This window comes from Acanthisitta chloris, unplaced genomic scaffold (assembly GCF_000695815.1).
Source record: "Acanthisitta chloris isolate BGI_N310 unplaced genomic scaffold, ASM69581v1 scaffold45359, whole genome shotgun sequence".
Lineage (NCBI taxonomy): Eukaryota > Metazoa > Chordata > Aves > Passeriformes > Acanthisittidae > Acanthisitta > Acanthisitta chloris.
This window is the reverse complement of record NW_008690556.1, coordinates 11,686-18,409: the sequence shown is the minus strand read 5'-3', so window position 1 is coordinate 18,409 and position 6,724 is coordinate 11,686. Positions and strand designations below refer to the sequence as shown.

General features: G+C 46.5%; 1 long non-coding RNA gene across 1 annotated transcript in view; it reads left to right on the top strand.

The window, feature by feature from the left end:
* Positions 1-3,763, top strand: part of LOC103809025 — a 5,314-nt gene extending 1,551 nt beyond the window's left edge. The window contains exon 2 of the long non-coding RNA XR_624791.1: positions 2,642-3,763. This is a non-coding gene — a long non-coding RNA (uncharacterized LOC103809025). The remainder of the gene's footprint in view (positions 1-2,641) is intronic.
* The last annotated feature ends 2,961 nt before the right edge of the window (positions 3,764-6,724 follow it).

Below are 6,724 nucleotides of genomic sequence, written 5' to 3'. Positions count from 1 at the left end.
TGCCACTGAATCCTTGAACACTGGTTCTGTTGAACCTCCAGAGCACCATGTTAGTGACCTTTGTAAAGGTTTGATTGCCACCATTAATGTTTCTGCTGCTTGCATAATCCTATTCCTGTCTCTATGGCAAGTGCTCAAGCTGTACATCCCTTCTGCCTGCTCTAAGAAGCTGAAGGGGAAAATGACTGTGGATAAGTAGAATTCAGTCTTCAGCACCTTCTCTGTTGGATCTGTCTGTGTTGAAGATGAATATTTGCTGCTGTGTCATGGATTTCTGTAGACATCTGAGAGCTCACTTATGCTGCAAGTCTTGGAGGCACTTGCTTTAGGGCTTTATGTTCCTTGGAGTTTGCCCTAGAAGGCTGGATGAGATGGTAAATGGAGTAGGATCCATCCCTACAGGCTCCTTGAGCTCACAGGCACAGTCAGGTTTTATAAGGTGCTCCTAAAGAGCCCAAGCAATCTTCAGCTACTCTGTTTTTCTTCTATTTCTCCCAGTCTTGTCCAAATTTTCCTGTAGAAGTGGAGCAATAGGTTCCCTAAGATCAGCAGTTATGGATCTCAGGTTTGATGGCAACTGAGCTGTGCTTTCCCAACTTGTCTTCCAAGTGTTGCCATTATGTGGTAAATCCCAGCCTTGTCTGGTCTGGATTGGCCAAGTGTTAAGACCCACCATGAGCTTCCTCCTGGGCAGTGAAGCATCTTGCCCTGGGATCACATCCTTGTGTCCTTGGGCGTGCTGTGTGTCTGGGCTTCACCCCTGGCAGCTGAGCAGGCTGGAGGGAGGCTGCAGCAGGAGAGCACAAGGCACTTGATGGCTTTTCCTTTATAGAAGGTACAGAACTGCGGCGCAAAGTTTGGAATCACTGCAGGAAATGTGTAAACCAAAGTGCTTATTTTTAGTTGGATACATCCTGTCATTCCTCAGCCTCAGGCCTTTCAGCTGGAGAAGCCAGGAAGGGAGGACTTTACAGAATAGATTTATGTGCAACATCTCAAAGTCTAAACTTTCATTTAATTTTTTGGTCCCAAATATTTCCTCTCCAACCTCTCCACTACACTAGGGGTCAGCTGGGGATAAGGAGTAGGTAACTCCTAGTTCACTGTATTAGCCCTGAGAACATAGAAGCAGCAGCACTTACTCAAGCAGAAACAGCTCAGAGCTCCTCAGGCTTGATCTCCAGCTTAATTCTTAGAAAGTAACTGTATTTTTTTTTTCCCCTTTACCCTCATCTCGCTGAGCTTTTCCATCTCTGCTGTTTTCTGGATTCCTTGGTGCCCTCACACATTGCTGCTTATTCTCTAGTGTGAGAGGAGTGTGTAAGACCAGGATCAATCCATGGATTGATGCTGCCTTATGCTGGGAACACCAGGAAGGATAGTGGCTTGTGCTGGGAACCCAGTGGGGTTTGGAATGAGAGCAGCTCCTGAATCCAGTGTTCTGTAGCAAGGAAGCTGCATTGAATATTTAGACAGGAGCTCTTGTCTTTGCAGTGCCTCAGGCTCTGCTTTCACACGTGAGCGATCCCAAATGCTGTCTGTGAGCCACACAACAAGCTACTCCTCCTTGCTGGCATCCAAGCAATAAAAATAGTTCATACTTGGTTTCCCAAAACACTATTGCAAATAAATGAGTGTGAAAGAGGCTGCAGAAAAATACACACCAGTCTGTCCCAGTGGTTTGAAGCTTGTGGTGGTAGAGAGGCTGTCTGGGAGGCTAATGGTATGAAATGATTTTAAATCTGCTGATAGAATGCAGTACAGCAGTCCTGGTCCAAGAGCACAGCTGATGCCCAGAGTTGATGGTAAACAGCCTAAAGGTGGTTGAATTTGCTGAGATGAAGGGAGGTAAAACTGATCCAGACTCGTCTGTCTCTTGCACCTGTCTTGTTTACTTTTTTGCACTTCTAACCATTAACTGTTTCCCTAATCTCTGCTAATTACATCCTTATTTGCATTAATATGCATTTTCAAATCTTTGCAGGAGAGCCTAAATTAGACAGTGTTGAAGGAGTGTTGGGAAGAGCTACTCTGGAGCTGTAGGGGTCAGAGCACAGCAGTCTCTCCTAACCTTCTGCTGTGTTGTAGGGCTGGAGTACAGCAGGAGCTTCAGGATGTTGTACTCTACCCTTTGCCTACACATTAATCCGTGTAGTTTAATGACTTCTTCAAAGCTTTCCTACTGCTTCCCAGGCAAGCTGCATAACTTGGAAAAGGGACATTGTTAGGTCACTTTGGGGCCAAAACTTAATTAGAAAAACATCCTTAAAAACTTGAGCTCCAAGTGTGTCATGTGAAATCTGAAAGTAAAAATGCCAAAGAAGTGAGATTTGTCTGTTGCAACTGGTCAGGCAGAGAAAGGCAAAAGCTGCGTAAATGTCTTAATTATTTTCCACTGCAGTTTTTGGGGTGGAGGTGCTGGTGATCAGGGGAGCTCTGCTGTGTTCAGAGCTGAGGTGTAACCCAGAGGGTTCTGGGCTTTGAGAACAAAGTAACCTGAGAGTGTCCCTTGAACGACAGAGCAGCCAGTTAGCAACTTAACATTCTTTCTTCTATCACTGTTATCTTAGTCTTGCTTTTATAATGATACTTAGCATTCATCCTTTCATTAACTGATGCCTTTTCTTTCTTTCCTTTTCAGCAATACTGGAGTAAATCGCTTCCTAAACAATTTTGCAGCAATGTAAGGTTGTTTGTTGCGTGCATGTGTTTATAGCAACACATCTACCAAAACTTCTGCATGTATCCTGTAAAGATTCTTTGCTTTGCCCTAAAAAAAAAAAAAAAACAAACAAACCAACCAAACCTCATTGTGTTCTCTGTGGAAGAAATGTGTGGTACCATTAGGACTTCATGATACAGATGTACAAACGTGCAATATAGCTTTTCCGAGTCGGAACTCTCTCTCCAGAGAAGTTTGGGTTCTGTGCTGCATGGAGAAGAGTTTGGTTCTCCTTGAACAAGAGCTATGGAGCTGTCAGCCAATTTCACATATTCCTGTACGTAAAATGTCAGTTTATACCATGTACAATAGCAGAATAATGCATGCCTTGGGTTGTAGACTCTGTATTGTATCAGCCAAACATCCTACTCCAACAGCTTCTGTAAAATGCTCTCCTGTTTATAAATCCATGGAAACAAATACAGATGAATGTTAAACCTTAAGCCTCCACTTCGTACCTTTGGATTTTTTTTAATCATCTGTGCAAATCAACCTCTTTTGCACTGTAATGTAACTTATTTAACTCTAAGGCAGTGAGACAGATGTTGGTGCAATACAAACTATCATGATGCATTTCTCTCTCAGAAGCAACGACGTAGCCAGTGCCCACAGCTGCATGTGTGACCTTTAGAAGTTGTAAATAAGATCATTTGTCTCTTGACATGCTGACAGTAAGGAGCATCACACCTCTAGTTTCATTTGTATCAGGTAAATAAATTTATTCTACAATACCTACTTGGTGTGGTATTTCATGCACTTTGGTTCCTGCAGGTCTGTGCTTACTTCAGCTCTTACTTTAATGCCAGGATAACACTTTTTAGCACCAACACCATTGCAATCTTTCCTCCTAGAACTATGCAGATGCCAACTGCTCCTCCGCAGTATTGACCTCCTCACTGGTGTGATTTCCTGTGTCCAGGGGCTTGTGTGTGTGTTTAAGGGACACTGTCAAGTACTCTGATCACTCAGCTCTTTTTAAAATGCTCCATTGTTTGTAAAATCCCTCTGAGAAACCTAAAATAAACAATTCTTTCCCAACTACATCTTTATTTTTTTGTTCTTTTCTATTTTCTAAATTGCCCCAGCCTAAAGTAGCTCCTGGTTTCTTCCCCTTCTGTAGGCACAAGTAAGTTGAACCAACTGTTTGTTCCAAACCACACCATGAGCATCCTGCTGGGAGTGCTTGGCAGTCTGGGCTCACTCCAGCCCCCAAACCATGGGCTGGAGGAGTTAGGCAAGGCTAAAGCACTAAGCGTAAAGCTGGATTTTCCAAGCGTCCTGTAATGCTCTGCTCCAAAGCCCAAACACTGCATTTTGCTTGGACTAAGAGGCAACTTGAGGAATGTGTTTTAAATGAAATGTAATGTCTCTCAGCCTCCAGCCCCTGATAGCAGCACTTTGCTGGCAAACCCTTATCCAAACGAGGTGACACATTTGAGACCCTTCAACCACCACAGTGTGAGGTTTAAAAATACAAGGCTTGAATTCCACTGTCCAGCAGAACTATAGGACGGTGGAGGAAGTGTTAGTGCATCGGGCTGAGCTCTGGTGGCTGCTTCCTATGCTGGAAGTGTTGAGGGCAGGCTGAGTGCTGCTGCTCACCCCCGGGCTGGGGCTGGCACTGCCCAGCTCAGCACTGTTACCTGCTGCTGCAGCTCTTCCCGTGCTGGATTTAGAGCACGCACTGGTGGCACAGCTCTTCCCACAGGGACAGCATGGGGCACACAGACACCTGAGCGAGTCATTACAGACACTTGTCCAGAGCAGGTGGAGGAAACTGCCCCATTAGCACCTCATCCCTGGTCAAAACCTCTGCCTGGCTCTAATGAGGAAGCAACCAAAGGGAAACCAGAGACTCACTCGGCAGCTGAAGTGTTTCTCACATCTCAGCATCACATGTTGTACCAAGGCCTGTGTGGAACTTGCTCCTGCCGTGCTGATCTGCCCCTTTCAACTCGCAGAAATTGCTGTCCCCAGTGCCGGTGCCGAATGTAAAGCTCAGTGACATACCAAGTGGTTACTCGGGAAACACCTGCTGTCACAGCGAGGAACATTCCTCGGATGGTTCCAGCATCCCTGAGTTCAGGCAGTGTCTCACGGGCAGCAAACTGACGCAAACCCCACACTTTGAAGCATTCCTTTAACTGATGAGCTGCAAGCTTACGGCAGAACACGTCCCTGAGCTGAACTGCAGGCAGAATTGCCATGTGAGGAGAACGTGATGCTCAGTAGGTTGCCACGGTACTCTGTAAGAGATGCTGAAATAAACAGCTTCATCTTCCCCCTCCTCCTCCTCCTCTCCCTGCAAACCCCCAGCTCTAATGCAGCTCATGGATGAGCCTACTGACAGCTCAGAGCAAGGAAGCAGCTCCTCATAGCTCAAGTTTTGAGGCATTATGAACATATTACATCAAACTCTAAAATAGGGCAGGAAATAGCCATTTTTGCCTGAAGGTGAATTTGTGTGTGTGATTAGAGCCCACACCCACCTCCAGGACAGTGAGTGAGGAACCAGAGAAGCCTCGGAGGGAGATGACAAATTTTCTTCCCAACTTCAGCTAGGAAAAAGCCACAGGAAAAGGCATGAGGCTAAGAGACAGACCAGCAAGCCCCATGCTGCTCAGTCTGCAGAGCTCTGAGTACCTGAAGACTTCTAAAATATTTCATCCCAACAATTTAACCATGTGGAAGTGCAGAGATGACTTTGGACACCGATTTAATAGACTCCAAGGATTTACGTCAGTAGGCCAAGTTCCTACCCTTTGTTTGATTAGAGATGGTGGGAACAAGCCCTGTTGTTCCCTGCTAACTGAACCTGTAAGGGTTATCCCCTTATAACTGAGTCCATATGGGTGATCCTGTTCCCACTCCTGGAGCAGTGGCAGGGAAGGTGCAGTGTGATAGGAGTACCTAAACTCATCAATTTGAATTAGAGCTCTTGAGACAGTGCCAACTTGCATGTGAGCCAGTCATGGGATTTTGCTGACATCGCTGACATGAAGCCAAACGTTCCAGTCTGGCTCCTCAGACTTGGCAAAGCAAAGGACCTTTAGGTTGATTTTACACCTGTAGGATCAGGAGCCTAAGGAAAGCAGATGAGAGCAGGGAGGGTGCGTTCAGCTCCTGGTGTGAGCTGCTCTTCACGTGTCACTCAGCCAAAGGGACTGTCCATGTCCTGCAGACTCAGTGACCCTGAATGGTGTGCAGCCTCCAAAAACCACTTGGTATGTTCCACCTGCACTCTGAGGCAGAATAAAGCCCAGACACACCACCAAACACCCCAAACCTGATAAGCCCAGGCTGCTACAAATGCCTGCTATTGATACAGGTGGCAGAGTCACTTTTTCCTCCTGACGCAGCAGGCAGGGAACACTGCTCCATGCTGGGGAAGATAACATCCGTAGCTGACAACAGCTCACACCTTCATAAGCAAGTCAGCAGCTCCAGTGCCTGTGACTGCAACACACCAAGGGCTTGGATCTGGCTGCTGCCTCACAGGCAGTGAGGAAGGACACCCCAGAAAGAAGGCATCACCTAAAAGAAGTTCCTCTTGTCGCTGTCCTTTGCTGTGACTTAAGCACAAACACAGACCTTCAGTTAAGGCATGAGACACCTGCAGCAGACAAACCTGGGGCAAGAAAGCTCCCACTACCCTTAACTCATCAAATGGGGGTCCTTTCCCTCCCTAGAAAAACAACCTCACTGTCCATAGCTGGGCTGACCTGGGGCTGCCATGCCAACAATTCATGGTGGAGTTCTTCAGCTTTCCAGAGGTTCCTGCCAAATACTCCTCACCTCACCATGTAGCAGTTCCAGCTCTAAGTTGCAGTGGCTGCTTTGCTGTGCACACAGTGCACCTCTGGCTGTAAGTTATGGGTTCCAAATCCTGTGCCATTATGAAAGCAAAGCCTTTGGCTAGTGGGCACTGTCAGCTTCTCAGGACATCCCGGAGGGGCTTTATGCCCTCAGTGAACTGACAGCACAAGAACCCAAACCACAGGC